Source organism: Akebia trifoliata, chromosome 11, assembly GCF_017979445.1.
Source record: "Akebia trifoliata isolate Shusen 1 chromosome 11, ASM1797944v1, whole genome shotgun sequence".
Taxonomy (NCBI): Eukaryota; Viridiplantae; Streptophyta; class Magnoliopsida; order Ranunculales; family Lardizabalaceae; genus Akebia; species Akebia trifoliata.
Genome location: NC_141385.1, coordinates 6,505,824 through 6,530,131, shown reverse-complemented (window position 1 = coordinate 6,530,131; position 24,308 = coordinate 6,505,824). Strand labels below are relative to the sequence as shown.

The 24,308-nt window shown below is 33.9% G+C and overlaps 1 long non-coding RNA gene across 1 annotated transcript; it reads left to right on the top strand.

The window, feature by feature from the left end:
* The first annotated feature begins 9,333 nt into the window (after positions 1 to 9,333).
* Positions 9,334 to 10,639, top strand: LOC147390610 (uncharacterized). Its single transcript, XR_015183222.1, has 2 exons — positions 9,334 to 9,429; positions 9,502 to 10,639. It is a non-coding gene; the product is annotated as an uncharacterized LOC147390610 (long non-coding RNA).
* The last annotated feature ends 13,669 nt before the right edge of the window (positions 10,640 to 24,308 follow it).

Below are 24,308 nucleotides of genomic sequence, written 5' to 3'. Positions count from 1 at the left end.
TATGTTTCCTTCATCAACATTTCCACTGTTGCTGCTACTAGGAATATCATAGTATTAATATTGTGTCTGCTATATTGACTTATTTCGATCTCCTCAAAATGCTCAAATTAATGTTTGGTGGTTGTGTTTTGTAAGTATGTTTTATTGTGTATTCCTCTCCGCTGCGATTCTCATCGTCACGGATTGTTGGATTTGGTTATATACATCAATACTTAAAAAAAATGAAGTGACTTTGTTTTATATATATTCATTATAGGCAGGTTCAGCTGGCAACGTTAACAAGCCAACGATTTGGCAGCTTAAAAGTTTCAAATTGAGCTGATTTGTTGTAAGGATGGTCTCTATGATGAGGAGATCATCCTCACAAAAAATCTGCCAAATCTGAACCTTCTAACCTTATCAAGAGTGATTAGAATTGTGGACCCTCTTTTTTTTTTATCGATAATTTGTAAATCACTTTTGATGGATTTAAAAGTTTAAGATTTGGCTGATTTTTGTGAGGATAATCTCCTCACCCTAGAGATCATCCTCACAAAAAATCAGTTCAATCCAAAACTTTTAAGTCATATAAAACAAAATTGACTCCCCAACTATAGTTGCTGAATACCACCTATATTTATAAGGGTTATGTTTCTATTTTCAGTTCAAGCCGTACCAAATTCTGATTTCGTTTGTGACCAAAATGTCAAGATTCATCGAACAATATGGTAGCCATGCATGCAAATTGCATAACCAAATTTTCATTTTGAACAATTTTATATGAAATGAGCAATTAAGGTCCCGTTTGATTAAGCTGCCTGAATCTGTTGTCAAAAATTGAAACACTGAAAAGTTTGTTTGATAGAGCCTTGTAAAAGTGTTGTGTTGTTGACCAGAATATGATAATTATTGTTTGATATAGCTTCTAGAATCTACTGTATTAAGGTAAAATGACCAGAATACCTTTAAAGTTGAAAGAACACCCAAAATGCATAAAAAATTACCAAAATACTCTTATAAATATATAATTACACTAAATATATATGAATATAATAAAATTATATAAAAAAATTAAAAAATTAATTTTATTAATTTTAAAATATTTATAATTCTAAAAAAATTGTAGAAAAATTTATAATTCTATAGAAATTTCGGCAGTATCTCCTCTTAAAAATGGACATATAAAATTTTTCTGATAAATAAAATACTTGTATAGTATGCAATCCAATATTCACATTATATCGTATATATATAACACATCCACATAACATCTAATTTACATTCTGACATCATTTAAATATAATAATCATAGTTAATATAATAAGTAAAACTGAAATAAATAAAAACATGAAAAATATACATCCAACAAATGCATACAAAAATTTAAAAAAAATTGAGAAAAAAAATTCTGAAAATTTCTTAAATAACAAAACTATAATCACGTAGACCCTAAAATTGATAAAAACAAATTCTAAAATTTTCATATTTATAGGGTTAGAAAAATCATGAAAAAAATTCTTAAATTTTCTTAAATAACAAAAATATAATCAAGTAGACCTTAAAATTGATAATAAATTTTTTTTTTTTTGAAATTCCCATGTTTATAGGGTTAGAAAAATCAAACTAAATTAAATAAAATTGATAAAAAAAAAAATTTCTAAAATTTGCTTAAATAACAAAACTATAATCAAGTAGACCCTAAAATTGATAAAAAAATATTATGAAATTTTCATGTTTATAGGGTTATAAAAATCGAACCAAATTAAATAAAATTGATAAAAATAATTTTGAAATTTGCTTAAATAACAAAACTATAATCAAGTAGACCCTCAAATTGATAAAATAAAAAATAAAAAAAATAAAAAAAAAATTCTGAAATTTCATGCTTATAGAATTAGAAAAAACGAACCAAATTAAATAAAATTAATTAAAAAAAAAATTCTTAAATTTGCTTAACTAACAAAACTATAATCTAGTAGACCCTAAAATTGATTAAAAAAAAAATTCTAAAATTTTCATGTTTATAGAATTAGAAAAAACGAACCAAATTAAATAAAATTGATAAAAAAAAATTCTTAAATTTGCTTAACTAACAAAACTATAATCAAGTAGACCCTAAAATTGATAATAAAAAATTAAAAATAAAAATAAAAATAAATAAATAAAAAATCTGAGGGTTAGAAAAATTGAACAAAAAATCCCATTTGATTCACTTGTTTGTCGAGAGAGAAGAGATTAAATAACAAAACTACAATCAACAAAACTATAATCAAGTAGACCCTAAAATTTATTTTAAAAAAACTCAGAAATTTTCATGTTTATAGAGGGTTAGAAAAATTGAACTAAAAATCTCGTTTGATTCAAATGTTTGTCGAGAAAAAAGAGACGAAGTCAAACTCCTTCGATCATGCAGATCTGTGCGAGGCTCGACAGAGAGAGCTTTGCGATAGAGAGATATATGGTTCATGCAGATCTATACGAGCTGTGTGAGATGCTCCTCGACAGAAAAGAGAATAAAATAAGCAGAGAGAGACAGAGAGAGAGAGAGAGAGACTGAGAGGTGAGATTGAGAGGTGTGCGAGAGACAGAGGTGAGATCGACAGCTTCTGTCAATGAAAGGTTATGTCAAAGAGAATAGAGAGAAGGGGTAGGGGTAAAATAATATTTGCACATGAACCGTTTATTTGGTGATGAATTCTCCCGCAAACACAAATAAAAAAGCGCCTCTATTGGGCTTCTCAAATTTGTGTTTTAAAACGCAATTTCGTAACGTTGTTTTTATCAAACGGTAATTAGACAGCAAATCGCAGTTTTTCACCGCAGACACAGTGAACTCCGCGTTTTGAAGCAGTAACAAACACCACCCAAGATTTAATTTATGCAATGATAACAAAGTTTAGATTTAGTAATTATTCACCGTAAGCCCAATTTGGTTAATTTGGATAAATTCAAGAAAATTTGACAAAAATTTTAAAGAATATACAAATGATGTTTTTCCCATTTTATCTTGCTCTTGAAATTTAATTAATGTAGAAGGAAATACAATTTTGAGGCTTAGAGGAAGAAATATTATCATAATTCCCCATTTAAGATTTGAAAATATTGGAAGAATTTTGTGACTATTCTACACTTTGGCTCACCTGAGTCAACTCATGTTTATATCCCGAGGATTTTTATAACCATGTCAAGATACCCATTAGGAAGATCTCATGTGCTTAGAATGCGGTGGCTGACTCATAGGTACTCGGTTCACACTCCAAACCTACAAGTTGACTAGTCAACTCAAAATTTGCATTTACATGTAAAATATGCAAATGCAGCGAATCGAAAAAAGAGCCACACAAACTACAGTAAGGAAAAGTGTAACTGCTTTAAAAGTCAGAGCCGCCATGGCACGTGCTGCGGAAAACACTTTGAAGCAGTGAGGCGCTTCAAAATTTTGAAGTAACCTCTCTATTGAATTACACGTAGGTGTTCCACTTTAGCGACAATGCAGGTGTGTGAAATAAATTTAAAAATGCCACGTTTCATGTAATGAGTAGGGTTGCTTCAAAATTTTGAAGTCCCCTGCCAGCTTCAAAATTTTGAAGTCATGTGGCGCGGGCCAAGATTTGGCTAGCTGCCCTTTGGAATTAGGGCACATGCCTACAAATAATATTTGAAAACTTGGAGATATCGGATGGGGATTTGGACGGTTCTTTTATATTCGAATGAGTTTAGAATATGAATACAAACATTAATGTATCCGTTTCAAAAATACACGACTCGATTCAAACAATGTTTCTATAGCTATACAGACAACTTAACTTTTACAGACAAAGTCAAGTCATCCCACGCTTCTATCATTCATGTGGGTATTGGTTGGTTGATCAAAGTATCATCAAATCGTACCCTTCCATCTTGTGATCCGTTGGAACGGTTGAATCACAAGGACTGATTAGCATTCCAATGAGATCTTCAAACGTTAGTATTATAAGTTCAGTGATTGATACCCTTTAGAATCCATGGTTTTGTTTTGCGCCTAACGAAACTTTCTTCGCTCCTTTTTTGTCCTTTTCCGTATTTAGACACACGCGGACACACCGTCCTGGCCTTGGCTTTTAGAGAGCCACGTGGACACCGTTCTATTAAAGTGGCACACTGTACATAGTCCTTTAGCACGACCCACTTTTTCGAGGGAGTAAAGTACACGTCGAGATGCCAATGCTTCCCCATGTCACGTAAGGAACTCCAACGTTTTTTGGACCTATCTGTATCACGTAAAATGATATCGACACTCTTTTTCTTTTTTTTGCTTTTTTATTATATTATAAATATAAGATTGGGTGGGTATGTGTTAATTCTTCATTCCCACTTGTCTCATTCTCTCATTCTCACATATCTCTCAATTCTTCATGGCTGACATTGAAGCTGATGACACAGTGCAACTATCATCAATCCCTGCTTCTTCTGCAGTCGACGATCCGACGATAACCCAAAAAACAGCGTTTGTGATTGGATTTTTGATATCTAACATCGCCAGCCGTGGGATCTTCAAACATCCAGGTGATGCTACGAAAATGCTCGAAAATATGGATTATCAGACATATGGGATTCTTTGCAAGGCCTACACCTTTTCAATGTTCATAAGCTTGATATTGGGTCTGATACTTCTCCTTCTAGTCCCCAATATGATGAACAAGAATTGCACTTTTATAATGGGGAAGAAGTTGATGATGTGGTTTCCAGTATTTTTTGTGATGAGTGCTTATGCACTTGGCACCTATATCCAGCTTATGTTTACCTAATTAATCATCATCTAGAAAGAAAAAAAAAAAAAGTAGATTGAATATCCTGAGTGTACATCTATGATTCCCAAACTTGTTGCGTCAGAGGTGTCGATTGAGTATGCCCACGTGGTAAGTCATCACGACTCTATGGAGTATTGTTGTGTCTGTTGTTGGGTATTTTGGGTCTCCTCAAAATGTTCATTAATATTAGGTGATTGTGTTTAATTATACTTTATATTTATCTTCTCAATACTAAATAAAATGAAGTGACTTTGTTTTATATATATATATATATATATATATATATATATATATATATATATATATATATATATATTTATAGGGATTGCATGTGTTTCAAATTTCGTTTGTGACCAAATCTCAAGATTCATCGGAACAATATCATAGCCATGCATGCAAATTGTATAACCAAATCTACACTTTTGAGCAATTTTATTTTTTTTTAATTATCTAAAGTGAATAATTGAGGCTTCCATTTATACCATATTAACAAAGTTTGGATTCAGTAATTTGGATAAATTCAAGAAAGTTTACGAAAATTTTTGAGATTATATACAAATGTTGTTTTTGGGTTCCTATAAAAATTTATAATCTTAACTTCCCTAAAATTCCTATCTTGTTTTTGACATTTGATCGTCGGAGAAAATACAATTTTTTTTTGGAGGGTAAAGAAAAAAAATTGGAAGAATTTTGGGACTGTTTTATATTTTGGTTCAGCTGAGTCAACTCAATTTTTATAACCCAGAAGATTTTTATAACAATGCCAAGACAACCTATGGATAAGATGAGACCTATTAGGAAGATCTGAGAGTCATAACTCGGTCCTCACTCCTTAACATAGTCCTAAAACTTGACGAGTCATCTAAAAATGCATCGAAAACTTGGAATTATCACAATCTTTTAGCTGGGTTTTGATCCGTCAATTTAAAGAGACAGAAAAAATTCAGACTGATAAGACGTTTCCAGGATATAAATGGAGAACTGCTATTCCCGCACCAATTCCTATGTAAATCACCAAAGAATTGCACATAATTGGAGTGGTGTTAGCAAACGTTGGCGTGGCCATAGAATCTCTTTAAAAATAAACCTGTAACAAACCATAGCTGAAAATGGGCTTTCAATATCAGGCCACGAGTGCTACGGCGGTTTGGCCTACAGGCAGCTTGACTTAAGTCGTCGCAGAAAATGATCCCACACTTCTTTGCCTATGAAAATAGGATACCCCAAAAGTGCTGAGTTTTTAATCAAAAGTCTTCACTTAGTCAATACTTGGTTGAAGTGGCATAGAGACAAAATCATAGATCTTTTCAATTGAGATATATGATTATATATCTTTTAATAGTATGTGCAATTGTGTATCCCGAGAAAAAAGATCTATGATTTTATGTTCATACCACATCAATTAGGCCTGTCAATGGATAGTCGAAAATTCGAATCCAATTCAAATTCGTATTCGAAATTTTGGATAATATTCAAAAAATTTGGATTCAGATATATTTTAAGTATCCGAATAGATTTCGGATACGAATTCGAATGTTACTATATCCAAATCGTTAATATTCGATCGGATAACAATACATATTTTACTTTGAATTTATATTATATATATATATATATATAAAAGTAAAAGACAATTTTTTTATATTATATATTATATATCAACATAAGTCATCATTATACAAGACTTTTCATAATAAATAAATAAAAAGTGTCAAGTAACTTTTGCTATTATATATTATATATAAATAAAATCATAGATTTTTGTAGAAATCTTTAAGGACATGGCAGTCCCGATGCTTATGGTCGTACAAGAACTTCAATCAAATAGAAGATCTGTGATCACAGAACATCTAGAGATAAGATGCTTGAATTGGGCATCCAAATCAAAGGTAAGATCTTACCATAGTTCCATCACCATAGAAGACTTCGAAAACTCATCATCGCTAGTCTTCTCCTTCATAGAAATCCTCATCCATTTTCTCATATGTATTGAGATCTTGGATTTTAACTTTCAAGTGATTCCTCTCTCTCTCTCTTCCTTCAAATTACAATAAAAAATCCTTGATCTTTTGTGTTGAAGATGACTGGATTAGAGAGGGAAAATTTTAGGACTTTTGGTTATGGGTTGAAGATGAGGTCATCTCGATTAATCATAGATTAACTTCGAATCGGATAATATAGGATATCCGACAAGTCAGTCGAATTCGGATTCGAATGTCAATGTATTATCTCCGATCGGACTCGAATTCAAATTCGAATATTGATATATATATATATATATATATATATATATATATATATATATATATTTTATTCGAATTCGGATATAGACATATCCGATCGGATATCTCTCCGTTGACAGCCCTAACATCAGTCGAGTATTGACCGAGTAAAGACTTTCTAAGTAGATTCCCTAGCTAACCAGGTTAGTAGTCCAAAAGAAGTATTTTATGTTAAAACGACAGTAACGAAAAATTCATCAGACCGTCATAAGATCAGGAATCCTAGTCAATATAATGAAGCTTCATGTAACCCTCAGCCCTCTGTCGCCGCCAATTTTTTTATTTTTTTTTTCATTCGAGAATCGAGAGTCAGAAAAGGTTGGAGAAGTGCCTACGCGTCAATTTATTAGAAGTGTCAATTTTTCTCACAGCTGTGAGCAGCCAACAACCATTTGACATATGGTGCAGAAACATACATAAGAGTGAATTTTTTTTTTTCTCATAGTCACAGCTTCTTCTCATGAAGTGGATGATCCGATGCTGGCCAAAAGACAGCGTTCGCAATGGGGGTTTCGACAGCAAACGCTGCCAGTCGTGGGCTATTCAAACTTCCAGGTGGTGGTACTTCAAGTCAGCTTGAAAATTATATTGGAAATCCAAAGTACGAGATCTCTGCATGGTGTGTACTTTTGCCTTTGATATCGGGTTTGATGTTGCTTTTAGTACTCGCACAAATGATGATGAACCATAATGCTACTTCTATAATCAGCAAGAAACTGATGATGTGGGCTTCAGTAGTAACGGTGCTAACCTCTTATGCATTTGGGATCTATATCCATCTTATGTTTGCCTGATCGTAAGTAATTGTTGTTTGTATCTGTTGTTTGAGTTTATTGGGTCTCCCCCAAACACTCAATTAATGTTTGGTTTGTGCATTTTCATTCATTATATTATCATCCACAGTCATCCGTATTCTCTGCTAAGCGGATTGTTTTGAATTGTGACGTGTTCGGTAAAATGGAGAGGGGATACTCTGTAATACGTGTTATTTTTGTAATTCCCTGTGGTTACTTTTAAGTAGTTGAGAGATTGACTTGTTTAAAAGAAGAGTCCCGATAATCAAAGTAACCCACGTGGCAAACTCAATCGACTACCCTGACATGGCAATCTCCCTTTTAATTCTTGAAAATTTCCCAAATTTTTTCAAGCTTTCATGAAGATATTCATATTAAAAATATATATATATATGGGTCTCTTTCAGCAACAAACATTTTGGCAAAACATTTTTCAAAACATGGGTTAGATGTTTTGGAATGAGCTGATTTTTGGTGAGGATGATCTCTATGGTGAGGAGATCATCCTCATAAAAAATCAGCCCCATTCCAAAACTTCTAGCCCCATGTTTACAAGTTGAAAAATCGTGGACCGTCCATTTTTTGTAAATCATTTTTGATGGGTTAGAGGTTTTGGAATGGGCTGATTTTTGGTGATGATGATCTCCTCACCGTAGAGATCATCCTCACCAAAAATCAGCCCATTCCAAAACCTCTAACCCATATTTTGAAAAATGTTTTGCCAAAATGTTTGTTGCTGAACATTTCCATATATATATATATTTCAAACTTGAACCAAGGTGTTGAAAATAAACGACTACCAAGCACCCAAATTTAAAAATAAAATTCAACAGTAAAAATATATATATATATTTTTTTAAGTTCATGTAATTTTTTCCTCTACAAATCTTAGGCATTGGATCATATTTTTGAATGTCACAAGGTGATCAGATCAGAAAGTTTTATTATTTTCACTATAGGTAGGAGAGAGAAATTTTCTTTCTAATTGTTGATGTCATTCACACAACATTTCAAATGATTGTTGAGTTGTGAGCAAAAAATCACTCCACCAACAAAACGTGCCATGTAGTACATCTTACCTATATTATAGGAACGGGACATCAAATTGGATAAACAAAGATTTGTTGTTTTGAAAGTTATGTGCTAAGGTGATGAACCAATGACACAATGTCATGTGTACTGAAAAGTTACTAAAAATAAAGCACTTAAACTACTCCCAAATTTGACTTTCAGTCGTTATATTTAACTTATTCAGTCGTTATATTTAACTTATCCAATTGTCAAATTTAATTTTTCTTAACTGTCTTCAACCAACAAAAGTGGCTTTATTATCTAACATAACCTATTTTGATAGAGGTTCCTAAGTTTTTTTTGAGTTTTCTATAGGCATATTTTATAATTTCGTCAAGCTTAACCCATTTGTAGGTACTAATATCCATTTGCATTATTTCCTTTTTATTAACTGACATTATTGGCTTTTGCATTAATTTGCAAATGTATGTTTTCGTGTATTTGTGTATGTGTAGGATTGTAGGAGTTGGAATTTATATTGTTAACTATTGATGGTGCAAGACTTTTGGAGAGGTAACTATAACTTTTGTTATATTTTACTTTATAACTTGTCCCTCCAACTGATTTTACGAGAATCCATTACAGGTTGGCTTACTTTTGGGGTTTCAACAGAAAATCCAATTGGTTCTCCAAAATCTAGTAATGAGAATGTCTTTGAGTGAATGTTTTGGACCATGAGAAAAATGTCATTTTGGATTGCAGTAGATCCAAGTGGATGTCCAACATGTACGAGGTTCTAGTTGATGTCATATGGCACAGGTAAGCTTAAGAAATCACCTACGCAGTAAGTGTGTAATATGTGACATCATCTTTATAATTAAACTTTCATTTTTTGAATTTACAACTTAGAACTGCAATGAAAGAATATAAAATCTCCAGTTATTACACCTGGTTTTTCATAGTGACACCATACATGTTCTATCTTTTAGTTTGTAAAAGGCCAATACATATTCTGTCTAGGTGGGAGCTTGTATGAAGTTTAGACTTGGTTCTAACTTTTTTGGTTGTTTTTGCTCTGCTCCCATGGCTTCTGTTTACATATTAGTAGTACTTGGTAGGTCTTCTTGACCTCCTTCTATAAGCCTTCATTTGCTTACTGATAATTTCAATGACTCTTATCAATTGGAACTGAAGCAAACAAAGGGTTATAGAAGGAGGTCAAGAAGTCCTACCAATTAAGCTTCTAATGTGGCAACTGCAACCACTGTGGATGCTAACTATAGTTTACCTCCTAATGTTGTGCTGATCACTCTTCAGGTGATCTTGTCTCAAAGGACTATTAAGTGTAAAATGGTGTGGGTTTTATAACACTTTGTCTAAGAACTGTATTAGTGATGAAGTGCTCACTTAGCTAAGTTGGTAAGAAGTGTGGCCTATTCTATATTTCATTTTTCAGTTTGTTGTCATTGCTTTAGCAAGTGTTATTCTTTATGGTCTTCTTCTATTTGTTCGAAAGAGCTTGAAGATTTTGCAGCTTTCTATTCTATATCACAACAGTTTCTCCATTATTTTGGAGAAATATGATTTTGTTTGACATTTAAATCTAGTTGTCTTCATTGCATTAACAAGTGTTCTTTTCTTTTATTTCTTGAAAAACTTGACATTCATTCACAAACATGAAAAACATTAATTGGCTAACATTGTGTGTATCACTTATAAGCCCGATCTTGGGAATCAATCTCCTATGTTTGTTAAGTAATTCATCTAATTTTTTTTTTTTTTTTTTCCATCCATAGAGCTCTTGTACAAATATTTTCAGAAGAAAAACGCTGGGAGTCCCTCAAAGTAGTCTTTTAGCATTGCCCCCTTGAGAGGTGGTCGAGTTGATAATTCTATCCACATTGTTGAGCTGGGTTCCATGGAGATGCTCACTTTCTTGTTGAAAATTTAAAATTTCAGCTTCTTAGTGTCATCCAGCCTAATAAATTTACAAACAAATACATGTCTTTCTGCCTTACCTTGATTCCAATGAATTGCTATTGTGTTCATCAAAGTTCTAAAGAGCCCACGGATTATAACTTATCATTATGTATCATCTGACCACATCAAATGTGTCCCTCGTGTACATCCCTGTGCCATTCCAAAATTAGTCATCTAGGAATGGTGGGATATTTTATGGAGTCCCTAGCCTTACTAACTTATTAAGATTTCAACTTTTACTAAGGGTCGTTGGCCTCACCTTGTGACATTCAAAAAACAAGATTTGATCCTACGAGGTTGTAGAGGATGAAATTCTATGAACTATAAAACAAAAGCTTTAAATTGATATTTTTCACTGAGGATTTATTCAATTTTTGTAAGGGCCTTTTGTCATTTAAATATTAATGAAGGTAATTTTGAATTATTTTAGAATTTTATAAAACTAACTAACGTGAATATAAGGATGGTGAGATATTTTATAGTTGTCAAAAGTAAAGAACTTGATTGTAGGTTGTGAGATTACAATTTTCTTGTTTTTGACTAATACATACAAAAATGTATATAAAAAAAGTGTTTTTGTTTTAAGGAATTAGAAGATAGATGATAAAAGAAAATAATTATTATTATTTGTAAAATCCAACGACTTGATTATAGGCTGTGGGATTACAATTTTCTTATTTTTGACCAAAATAACCTTAATTATATTAAGTTTAAATATAGAGTTGTAAGAAGTGGTGTTAGTTTTTTTTAATTGTATTAATTATTAATTTTTTACGAAAAATCTAAATACATACAAAAATAATATATATATATATATATATATATATATATATATATATATATATGGAAATGTTCAACTTCCTAAGCTTTACCCTATACTTTAACAAACGTGTTTTGTCCTATATGGGTTAGAAGTTTTGAAATGAGCTGATTTTTGGTTAGGATGATCTCTATGATTAGAAGATCATCCTCACAAAAAATCAGCCCAATCCGAAATTTTTAGCCCCATGTTTACAAGTTAAAAAATCGTGGACCGTCCATTTTTTGTAAATCATTTTTGATAGGGTCAAAAGTTTTGGAATGAGCTGATTTTTGGTGAGAATGATCTCCTCACCATAGAGATTATCCTCACCAAAAATCAGCCTATTCCAAAACTTCCAACTCATGTAGGACAAAACACATTTGTTAAAGTGTAGGGTAAAGCTTAGGGTGGGGAACGAGACCCAAAGAGTCCTTCGGTAGAGTGGATGCACAGAAAAAGGACATCCTTTTGAGAATCGAAGATTTAGATCATAAGGAGGAGATGAATCCGATCTCGATAAACGACAGGGCAACGAGATTGAACCTTCGCGAGAAGTATCAGCGGATGGCACTTATGGAAGAGATCAGTTGGAGGCAGAAATCCAGAATTAGATGGCTTACAGAAGGGGATGGTAACACAAAATATTTTCACTGCATGGCCAATGCTCGAGATAGAAACAATCGCATCACGAGGTTGTGCGTGAATGGGGAGTGGTTGGTAGGGGAGGAGGCGGCGGCAAAGGGGATTGTAGACTTTTACTTGGATCTGTACACCGATGGAGTTGGAGATAGACCGAAACTTGATTTGTTGCAGTTTGATAGAATATCTTAGGCACAGGGCGAATGGTTGGAAAGACCTGTTGAAGAATATGAGATATGGGATGTCATCTCATGCATGAAGAGCGATAAAGCACCGGGACCAGATGGTTTCCCTATAGAGTTCTACAAAACTTGTTGGGAGGTCATCAAGTGTGACTTCATTGCCCTGATTAATGAGTTCTTTAGAGAGGGTGTGCTGGATCGTGATTCCAACTGTACCTTCATCGCTTTAACTCCAAAAGTGGTGGGAACTGAAGATATTAAAGACCTGAGGCCTATCAACTTGATAAACACTAGTTACAAAATCATCACGAGTATCTTTGCTAGAAGATTGAAAGGGGTCATTCAAGGGATAATAGGGGGCAATCAAAGCGTTTTTGTCAAAGGGAGACAGATTCTTGACGGAGTTCTAATCGCAAACGAGTGCATTGATTTTAGACTGAAGTCGGGAAAAGCGGGTGTGGTGTGCAAGGTTGATTTTGAGAAGGCCTACGATCGCGTCAATTGGCAATTTTTGGAATATGTGTTAGGGAGGATGGGTTTTGGTAGGAAATGGGTTACATGGATTATGGCGTGTGTAACTTCCCCATCTTACTCGATTTTGGTGAACGGAACTCCTCACGGTTTTTTTAGGAGCTCGAGAGGCCTTAGACAAGGGGACCCCATATCACCTTTCTTATTTATCATAGTGGCAGAAGCTTTTGGTAAGATGATGGATAGAGGGGTAGCGAGTGGAACCCTTTCAGGATTTTCAGCAGGGGCAGGCACGGTTACCATTTCACATCTCCAATTCGCTGATGATACTCTAATCTTCTTGGATGACTCCATAGATCAGACAAGGAGGCTAGGTGGATTGTTGTGTTGCTTCGAAGCGATGTCCGGTATTCCAGTTAACACGAGAAAAAGTAAGGTGTTCCCGGTAGGCTTCGCTAGATGTACAATCCTTTTGGCAGCATCGTTGGGTTGGTAGGTGGGTAGTCTTCCTTCATCATACTTGGGGATGCCTCTGGGGGCCCCCTATAGGAGGGTGGCGATTTGGGACCCGATAGTGGAAAGAATCGAAAGGAAACTAGCAATGTGGCAAACCAACTATCTTTCAAAGGGAGGTAAACTAACTTTGATTAAAAGTGTCCTTTCTAGTATTCCAATATACTTTCTCTCTCTTCTCTCAATGCCTCGAAGTGTAGAACTAAGGTTAGACAAGTTGTTTCGTAATTTTTTGTGGCACGACAGAATTGGGAACAGAAACCATCATCTTGTGAATTGGAAACAGATTTGTTCATCTAAGAAACATGGTGGCCTCGGCATTAGGAGACTCGGGGAGATGAATGTGGCTTTGAGGGGCAAGTGGTTGTGGAAGTTTGGGAACGAGGAGAACAGTTTATGGAGACAAGTTATAGAAAGTAAGTATAAGCTGAGTCGGACAGGGTGGGCAAGTGAATCAACCAGACAACCATATGGATGCGGGCTGTGGAAGAGTATCATGAGGATCATCCCACTGTTCAATATGAGAATAAAATTCAGAGTGGGTCAAGGCAATCGAGTAAGATTTTGGGAAGACACTTGGTGTGGTAATCGACCTCTAATGGAGACTTTCTCAACCTTGTATTCCATTTCCTCGAAGAAAGGGCAACCAATCACATCTGTCCGAAGAGTTATGGATGGAGGTGTGGAATGGGATCTTGGACTTCGAAGGGACATTGATGACTTAGAACTTCAAGAAGTTGGTAGGTTAGTTGGTGAGGCTTCAAGTATCGACCTCCGTACGGGAAGAGAAGATGAAAGAGTTTGGATAGCAAGCAAGGATGGAAGATTCTCGGTACGCTTGTTTTACCAATCTTTGTACAATAATGGGGACTCGTCTTTTCCTCATGTCTCAATTTGGGGTCCAAAGGTGCTGAGCAAAATTGCATTCTTCACGTGGACGGCGGTTCTAGGAAGGATACAAACGACAGATTTGTTCATGCGACGGGGATGGAGTGGGGGCAAGTTGTTGTGTGCTATGTATGGAAAATGGAGAATCATCGGATCACCTCTTAATTCATTGCAAGTTCTCGCATGGGATTTGGACTCATTTTCTTAACTTATATGGGGTTTCAACATGCTTACCGGAATCAGTTAAGGATTTATTCATTGGTTGGTCGTCAGTGGGCTATTCGTTTGGTGGCACAAAGAAATTGCTTTGGAATATTACGCCTTTTGCAATTTGTTGGGGGGTGTGACTTGAAAGGAATAAGCGTATATTCGAAGGAAAACAAAAAGATTGTCTAGACACGATCATGTTTATCTTGGGTTTTATCTTTTGTTGGTCTAAGGTGTATAAGGAGCTTAGGGGTCTGTTTTTTGAGGACTTTTTGTACAAGTGGGATGGGATTTGCGGATCTGTACGTGAGTAGCGCTATTGTGTAAGGTCTTCCCAAGTTGGTCAACTCGACCGATTTGGTTTTTTTAATGAATACAATGTTATTTATCAATATATATATATATATATATATATGGGTCAGGTTCAAGGGCCATATGAGAAAACATATGAGAAAACTTTTGACGGTAAATAAAATTTTAAAATATGGGTTAGAAATTTTGGATTGAGCTGATTTTTTGTGAGGATGATCTCTATGATGGGAAGATCATCCAAAAAAAAAAAAAAATCAGCCCAATCTGAAACTTCTAACCCCATTAAAAGTGATTTAGAATGTGGACCGTCGATTTTTTATCAATTTTATCACTAATTTGTAAATCACTTTTGATGGATTTAGAAGTTTCTGATTGAGCTGATTTTTTGTGAGGATAATCTTCTCATCATAGTGACCATCCTTGCAAAAAATCAATTCAATCCAAAACCTCTAACCCTTATTTTGAAAAACGAAAGTTTTCTCATATGGCCCTTGAATATATATATATATATGGGGCCGGTTCAGCAGTTCTAAAGTTTGCCAAACATCTTGCCAAACATTTTTCAAAACATGGGTTAAAAGCTTTGGAATGAGCTGATTTTTTGTGAGGATGATCTCTATGATGAGGAGATCATCCTCACAAAAAATCAGTTTATTCCAAAACCTCTAACCCCATCAAAAGTGATTTACAAAAATTGGATGGTCCACGATTCTTGAACTTGTAAACTAGGGTTAGAAGTTTCAAAATGAGCTGATTTTTGGTGAGGATGATCTCTTCACCATAGAGATCATCCTCACAAAAAATCAGCCCATTCCAAAACTTCTAACCCCATCAAAAGTGATTTACAAAAAATGTTGGCAAACTTTATGGTTGCCGAACTGCTCCCTATATATATATTTGTTTTAAGGGTGTAGAGGACAGAGGATGAAGGAAAATAATAATAATTTTTATATATTTAAAAAATGCTAAATATTGGTAAGATGTGAAAAATATCTATTTTCATTAAAAATATTTTTACTAGAATTATTTTTTGAATATAATATTTTTTATTCAAAAAATATTTTCCATTCAGAACAAAAGAAATTGAAAAAAGGACACTTTTGGGGAGTAATTTAGTAAATGGGAAAAATGCCACTTGAAGTGGCATTTTAAGTTTTTCTTGATAATTTCGAAAAAATTATTTCATTTTTTAAAAATATTAATTTAATTAGGTTTTTTTTTTTTAATTCACCCCCGCCCCCCTTTTTTTAAAGGACATGTTTTACAATGATTCAAAATGTTTTATGTTTCATTCGATTCTTGAGAATCAAAAGAATCGACTGTGGGTTACCATAGTTCTTAACTGTTTCGATTCCACTTATTTAGAATCGAAATCTGAGCTGACAAGAACTAGAATTAAAAAAAAAAAATATGAGTCTGGTTCTAGGTACCTTAGGATTTGAACAAAAACACATTGAAACTAGTTGGGAGTACAAGGAATTAAAAGCAAGGAAAAAGCCATTTCAAAGTTTTTTTTTTATAGAAACCCCACTCTTTTCATGTGGCATCTCCACCTTATGATAAATATTTGAAACTCTCCACTGTTGACCTCAGTCTTCTCTTATAAATTAATAGAAATTGACTTAAAAACTCTCTTTCTCAAAAATTATTCATCTACATCCTAATTATGATGAGGGAATTGAGGTTATTTTCCATTAGTAGATCAAAAAAGAGCAAGGTCAAGGAGGACATGTCCTGGGTTTGACAATATAAGGAGGCATACCAAATATTCACAAAAATATTGAGGGGACAACCAAACAATTTAAAAGTAAAAGGAAACCTCAAGTGAAGATGAGGAATCCAATGGTTGAATCGTACGAATGACTCATGAAAAAAACACATGATTCCAACCCTTTAAATGCAAAATCCTATGGTTGAGATTTATCCGTTGGATAAGTATCTCCAAGATTTGTGTTATCAAGATATTCATAAATCTCAACCATTGGATTTTGTGTTTAAAGGGTTGGAATCATGTGTTTTTTTGGAGATACTTATCCCGAGGATAAATCTCTATAAGTTGAATTTTGTATTTAAAGGGTTGGGAACTTGAGATCATGTTTTATTTGCATTAGTCATTTTTAAGAATCAACTGATCCCAACACATTAACCTACGAGTCCGGATCCTATGAAACCCTCCTCCCACACGTCAATCCATGCCACGTTAGCCACATTTAAAGGAAATTTTGAAAAGGTGATATTTTAGGCTTTAATTCCTCAAAAATGTGGCTAACGTGGCATGTATTGAGGTGTGGGAGGAGGGTTCAATTCTTGTACCCTGGGTGCACACGATCTGGATTCTTAACCTAGTATGAGTTTTTTTTTTTTTCCCCCGTTTCTTGTGGGAAGTCAGGGAGTTCAAATTCTTAAGTAAGGAATGGCGAATGTAGCTGTTGCTGCAATGAGGTTTACAGTTTTGGTGTTTGAGCCAATTTTTGAGAATTTGCAGAGGATTTGTGATGGGGTTTTCCTTCATCGGGTTGGAGATTGTGTTGCATTGTTCAAGACTGCCTCTTCAGATCGGCTTGGGAATATTACATTACATAAGGTAATTTGGTTTCAAATCTTACAAATTTTGTGATTTCTACATGAAAGTTTACATTTTTATGATGTGTTCTGTTTTGATAATTGTGTTAATTTAGTAACCATTTGAGAATTATATAGACTGTCTTCTCTTTAAATTGCTAAATAATTTAGAGATAGAGAGAGATAATTGGGTTTCTCTGCAATAGATGATCTTTTGAATTAGTTAATAGAGCATTTCATTTGTTAATATGTTTCTAATTTTTTTTTCTCTTACGTGGAATATTCATGGTTGCATGGGTTGGTCTCTCCCTTCCTTGAAATTAACAACTATAGCCATAGTAGAAAAGAGGACAAACATATTTTTCCATTAATTGGAATTGTTCCAATGTATTTACCTGTTCGGATGCAACATTTGTTGGTGTGTCTTTACTTGCTCTACTAGTTGTGCTTACATTCTAATTGGCCATTTGTTTATCTGTACATGCTTAGACTTTGAAGCTGTGTCCATACTATTTTTTTTTATCGGTAAGCAGGGGTTATAAAGCGCCCCACCCTAATAAAAAAAGGCCAAAGCTGAGGAAAAATACAAGTCAAGTCCTCTATCACTCAGGAGGAACAATGACTTGACTATCTAAAACAGAAAAAGAATTAGACGTCAACATCACTAAGTACTTCCAAGACAGATGCACTTCTCTATCAAGCAATTGACAGTATAGAAAATATTGTAAAAATTGCTTCTCTATTGATTTGTAAGAGGGTAGATCAAATTCAGAAAAAATGGGGAAAAAAAATTGTAGGTTTGATCGAGGTTTTGAAAATTTGACGGTCAGAAAACTTTGAAATTTAAAATTAAAATTCAATGGTTAAAAATAATTTTTTTAGATTTTTATCTTTCTCATACTTTTTTGGGTGTGCCTTTGAAGCAGCCAAGTCGCTGCAAAATTTGGGTAGAATCCTGATCTTTACATGATATGTAGCCCTTCTACTGTTGAAATTGTTCACTTTGATAAAACTCTCAAAACAGCCGAACAATTTAGAGACTTGTTTGAGATAATTTGAAATTCCCGGATAGATTGATCTCCGGTGACGATTCTATTAAATAGATAATAGTTACATAGATTCGGTTAACATAACTGCACAACTATCACAATGGTTACATAGATTCGGTTAACATAACCCCAAAACTATCGTAACTACAACACCGATATGATTTGGTGAATATCGACACACTTTAATAAGTTAATACATAAGTTTGATTCAGAAACGTGCGATTGATTATGTAAAATTAATATTCTTGTGTCATGATGTAATTGTGGATTGGTAGTCGAAAACATGGGGCATACTCGTTTGATATCATCATAAATTTGTTGAATCTAATTGCCAATTTCATGCCCTGGATGGAGATGAAGAATTCAACTTGATGGTCGCTTGAGATAGATGATAGACCTTGTGTAGAAGATAAGGAGCGATACACTCAACTCGAATGGGCCAATAGTCAGTTTAGGCTAGACTGAAACTGGACAGATTTTAATTCAAGAGTAATAAAACAAGAAAAATGGTCGACAACAGACCGATAAACAAGCTCAATGCCAGCTCCTTCGTGGGATCGATCATTGGCAATTGCCTCAACTGGGCTTTCGTGGGCTCATCTTGAGATGATGGGCTTTGGGACTTATTGATGGTACCCATAAGCAACAGTGGTGGAAAATCATTCAACTTTTTTTTTTCTTCTTACACAAATAAATACAGAGACAAATTAAACATTGGGGTCACTGCTCATTGGAGTAAGCTTTGTGCACGTAGATTGGAAAATTTTGGACTTGTGAACTTGAGAAGGACTCGAGTTTGGGGAGAATAAACCAATGGGCTGACCATGTTCAATGGGGCTTTTTTGGAGACATTGGATTTTGGCTTAATAACATGATTAGGGGTGCGCATAGTTCAGATTTATGACAAAATCGAAACCGAACCAAATATGATCAATTCTACAAATTTAAAATCAAATCAATTCAATTACCCTATAAAATAAAACCAATCAAATCAACCTTGATTCGGATTGGTTCATATCAGTTCTCATACTTATTATTTTTAATAATAAAATTAAAATAGTTAAAACTTAAAATTAAGTAAAATAAATATTAAACAAAACATCACGCATAACACAATACGCATAAACAAAATATCAACATACTTATAATTTTAACATAAACAAAACATCACACATAATATATTAAAAATAAAAATCATGTGAAAATTAAAAATTAAAGCAAGAAAGCAAATTTTAACATTTATCTTGTAAAGGACGATCGAGTATTGTTTGAATGTTTTTACCTTTTGTCTTTTAAGATTATATTATATTATATATATATATATATATATAAATTGGTTCAATTCTATTATACCCCTAATCCTGAACCGAACCAAATCAATTGGTTTTTCTTTAACAATCCGCACCCGACCAAATCATGCTCAATCCGAACCAATCCAATCCAAAAGTCTTCAGATTGGTTTAGTTCTCAGATTTACCCGATCCAGTGTACACCCCTAAACAAGATAACTCAATATCAAACGAAATGGCTAAGGACTTTGGGACTTGGGAGGCCTTCAATCTCAACTTGATTTGGTGTAGATGGCTATGAGGAAAAGATTACGATGACACTTACAACAATAATGGTCACCATGTGAGAAGTAGAAGAAAGGTACAACAAAGATGTTTAGTTTCTTCCGTCTTTCTTCTTCTTTAAAGGCGTTGTGCAACATGTTCACAAAGATGGAAGGTGTTTGTTGATTGGAAATGGGAGCAGTGATGAGATCTTCAATAAATTTACCATGGAAGGTGAAACAATGCCATCCAAGTGGTTGGGAACAAACCTCTCAATAAAATGTGGGCCAATTGTAGGAACAACAATGATGATGTTGAGATTGGGTCAAAACATATTCTGTTAGTCAAAATGCTTGTCAGACAGAATTTGATCAGAAGGATATGAAAATGGAAGGATAATGGGCTAAGATCCAGCAAAGAAATCTTCAAATTTTAAAATCGAGATCGACCATGGCTCTGATACCATGATAAAACTCTCGGAACAACAGAACAACATAGAGACTTGTTTGAGATAATTTGAAATTGCCGGATATATTGATCTCCAGTGACAATAAGCGCATAACTATTGTAACTACAACACCAATATTATTTGGTGTATCTCGATACACTTTAATAAGTTACTACATAACTACTACTCTAATACACTTGTCCCTCAATGTTTTTGTGAATATTTAACATACCTCATCTCTCCTTGACTTTGGTCTCCGTTTATGGATTAAGGGAAAATAAGCTCAATGCCCTCATCATCAACGTTATCATTGTCACCATCATCTCATCCCCATCAGTATAATGATGAAGATGACTAATTTTGAAAAAGAAAATAGTTTTTAAATTATTTTCTATTAGTCTGTAAAAGAAGATTGAGGTCAAGGGGGTATGTTCCCAAATTGAAATATGTTTTTTCTGCCTTGTGCTCCCAAGACCTAGCAACTTAAGTTGCAGCCACTAATTTCCAGTGACGTAGATACTCAATGATTGCTTTAAGTAAGTAACATGGGCAAGAGTCGTGATATACGGACTCCTTTTTTAGTACGCACCCTTCATATAGATTCATCAATCTTTTGCTTCGGGATACACAAATAAAAAGATATATGATTTTGTGAACTGCCAGGTCAGGGGTGCATACAAATGAGGGAGTCCGATTATCATTAATCTATCGGCAAAGCATGTTGTTTGGACTTTGGACTGACCATTAATTATTAGAGTCGTGCAGGAGTAACATTGAAATGTACATCGATTTTCACATTACTGAAGTGGAGGTGCTCACATAACCATATATGCTTTTCAATTGTATCTCAATGAAAAGCATATTTAATTTTGTACATACAACCACGTCAGTGATGTGAGAATCATTTTACTGTTATTTTGGCATTTTACTGTTTATTATGCAAAAAAGTGTAAGACCTATATTTAAGATAACCCTATTAAAATTGCATTAAAATATATATATTTTTCACTTTTTTTTCGCTTGAATGGAGGTACTACATTAGAATATTGGAGAGAAAAGTAATAAATAACTTCTTACTACACTGCACTTATGTAGTCATATGCATAGTTAGCAATTCGGTGAATGGCAAAAAATTGTTACGGGATTAATTTGAAGACGATTTGGAATATACATTTAGTATTTTTTTTTGTTTTTTCAGATGTGGACAAAAATTCGAAAAACGACAATACAATTTGGAATATATATTTAATAGTTCGTTTAAAAATTCAAAAAATGGCAAAAATGCGATACAAAAATGTTTCAGGTATAATTTGACTTCAATACTCTAAAAAAATTTCAAAAATTTGTGTGTATACATATTAAAATTTTCTTAATATTCATATCCAAATATTTTGAAAACTCTCCTATCTTTTTAAGATTTATTATTTTTATATCTTATTCTTTAAAATCACCATCAATAACTTTAATATTTGAACTCATCCTGACAAATTAAGAACATATGATATTTTTATACATGTATATCAAACACTTAAGTCTTATTACAAATCAATAACATTTGGATACCTTTACAAATATTCCATTTTAATATTTATTCTAAAAAAACATATATAGAAAAAATTTAAATTAAGAATATATTTTTTATCTTATGATTAATCATATTATTAATCCAAATCTTCATAATGCAAAGTACATACTAATCTGAATTAATAGAGTTACCAAGACTCATGTTCAAAAAAATCTGATAGGAGAGAGAATATATGTAAAAGAAGTGAAAAAATTTATTGTTGATTGAGAATCGTGAGATTTGATAACAAATCAATATTAATGCAATAACAATCAACAATCAGTGATTGGATAAAATCTTTTAGTATAAACAGAGAATAATGAAAATAGTATCACGACGACAACCTTCGTAAACAAATATGTCAGGTCTCTCTCCCTATTATTGACTTCATCACAAAGATAATTAATGAGGAAGGAGGCATTCTCTCCACAGATGCATGCGTTCTATCCCATCAACATTGATAGAGACAAGCCTCCCACAGCTCATCTGCTGTAGTTTTTGTTGAAAGTGAGCGCGGAGAGTTTTTTTTTGTTGGGGGGTGAATTTTTTTTTTTTTTTGATAAATAGTATTATATTCATAAAAAAAAAAAAAACAGATCTAGGCCAGTCAAGATGACCAACCTAGCAGGACCTTACATCAGACGCTACCCACTAAAAATACACAACATCCCATTTGGGGGGGGGGGGGGGGGGGGATTTGATTATTTCATCATTTTCCAATTGTATTTTTAAATGGGTGCATAGAGACTAAACCGTGTGGGGATAAACCGATTCCTCGAGCACTGTGGAGCGCCGCGTTACAGTTGACGTCAATAGCAAGGCTTCCTTCGTCTAATCTCTCGTATGCGTGGTGGACTGGGTTCCTCGAATGTGAACTCGACCGTTTTCCCAAAACATGTGAAGCTTCTTCCTTGATTAAAACCGCCACTCCTAAAGGGATCCCAAAACCGCCACTCCTGAAGGGATCCCAAAACTTGGCACTTAGTTTCGACTCTAAAGAGATCCCAATATATATGGCTTGAGTTTGGACTTTAGCTCTTAATGACTATTGCGGGGGATCGAATTTACTGTGACCTTATGATAGAATTGTTTGATGCCTCCATCATACAAATTCAAATTTTGCTTTAACCAATCATTACAGAGCTTGGATCACCACTTCTCCGACCCGTATACAAAGATTATATGATCATTACAGAGCTTGGATCACCACTTCTCCGACCCGTATACAAAGATTATATGATGATTGATAGGCTTAGTTTGATTATAGTAAAACTAACTAAAGTAATGATTTTTTGACTCCCCCTCCATACTCTCGTAGCGTGGCATGGCATGTGCTAGAATCATAGATGTGTGCCTCTCGAGATAGAAGAACTACACGTTTATGAGAATGTGCAGATATGTTTTCCAACTATAAAGAAAGAGTCATGCTAATCTAACTATCTCGTGTGGCATACTCAATCCACTCCCTAATGTGGGGTGTGCTAAAACCATAGATTTTCTTTCATCGGAAAACACAATTGCACAGATTTATGGGGATGTACAGTAATATATCTCGAGACATAAAAGTCTGGTTCTGGCACATCCCATGTAAGGGGAGTCGATTGAGTATGTCACTTGGGGGAGCATATTATCATCACTCATAAAGAAAGGGCTAAGAGTTCGGTGATCCCCAAAAAAAAAATGACCACTACAAAATATGAGGTATTTAGAGGCGGTTTTAAACCGCCTCCAATTACGAGTAAACCGCCTCCAATATATTTAAGGGCGGTTTAGTCAAACCGCCCACTATAGTGGCGTCGCTGATTCCTTTTAGTGGCCGACTAAGGGTGGTTTTAAAACCGCCTCTAAATAATGATTTAAGGGCGTTTTTTATATTTTTAGAGACTGTTTTAAAACCGCCTCTAATAATAATAATTTAATGGCAGTTTAAAAACTGCCTCTAAAGAATATGATTTAAGGGCGGTTATTATATTTTAGAGGCTATTTGAAAACCGCCTCTAATAATAATAATTTAAGGGCAGTTTTAAAACCGCCTCTAAATATTGTTATTTAAGGGCGGTTTTTATATTTTGGAGGCAATTTGAAAACCGCCCCTAATAACAAATTAGTTTAAAAAAAAAAATAACATTAGAGACAGTTAAAAACCGCCTCTAATGTTGTAAAAAAAAATTAATAAAATATTCATTCCAAAATAAAACCTGCAATTATATAAAGAAAAAGAATTGCTATTGGCACCCCACATTTCACTTATCACATGTTTATAAAATATGCCACAACCTGTA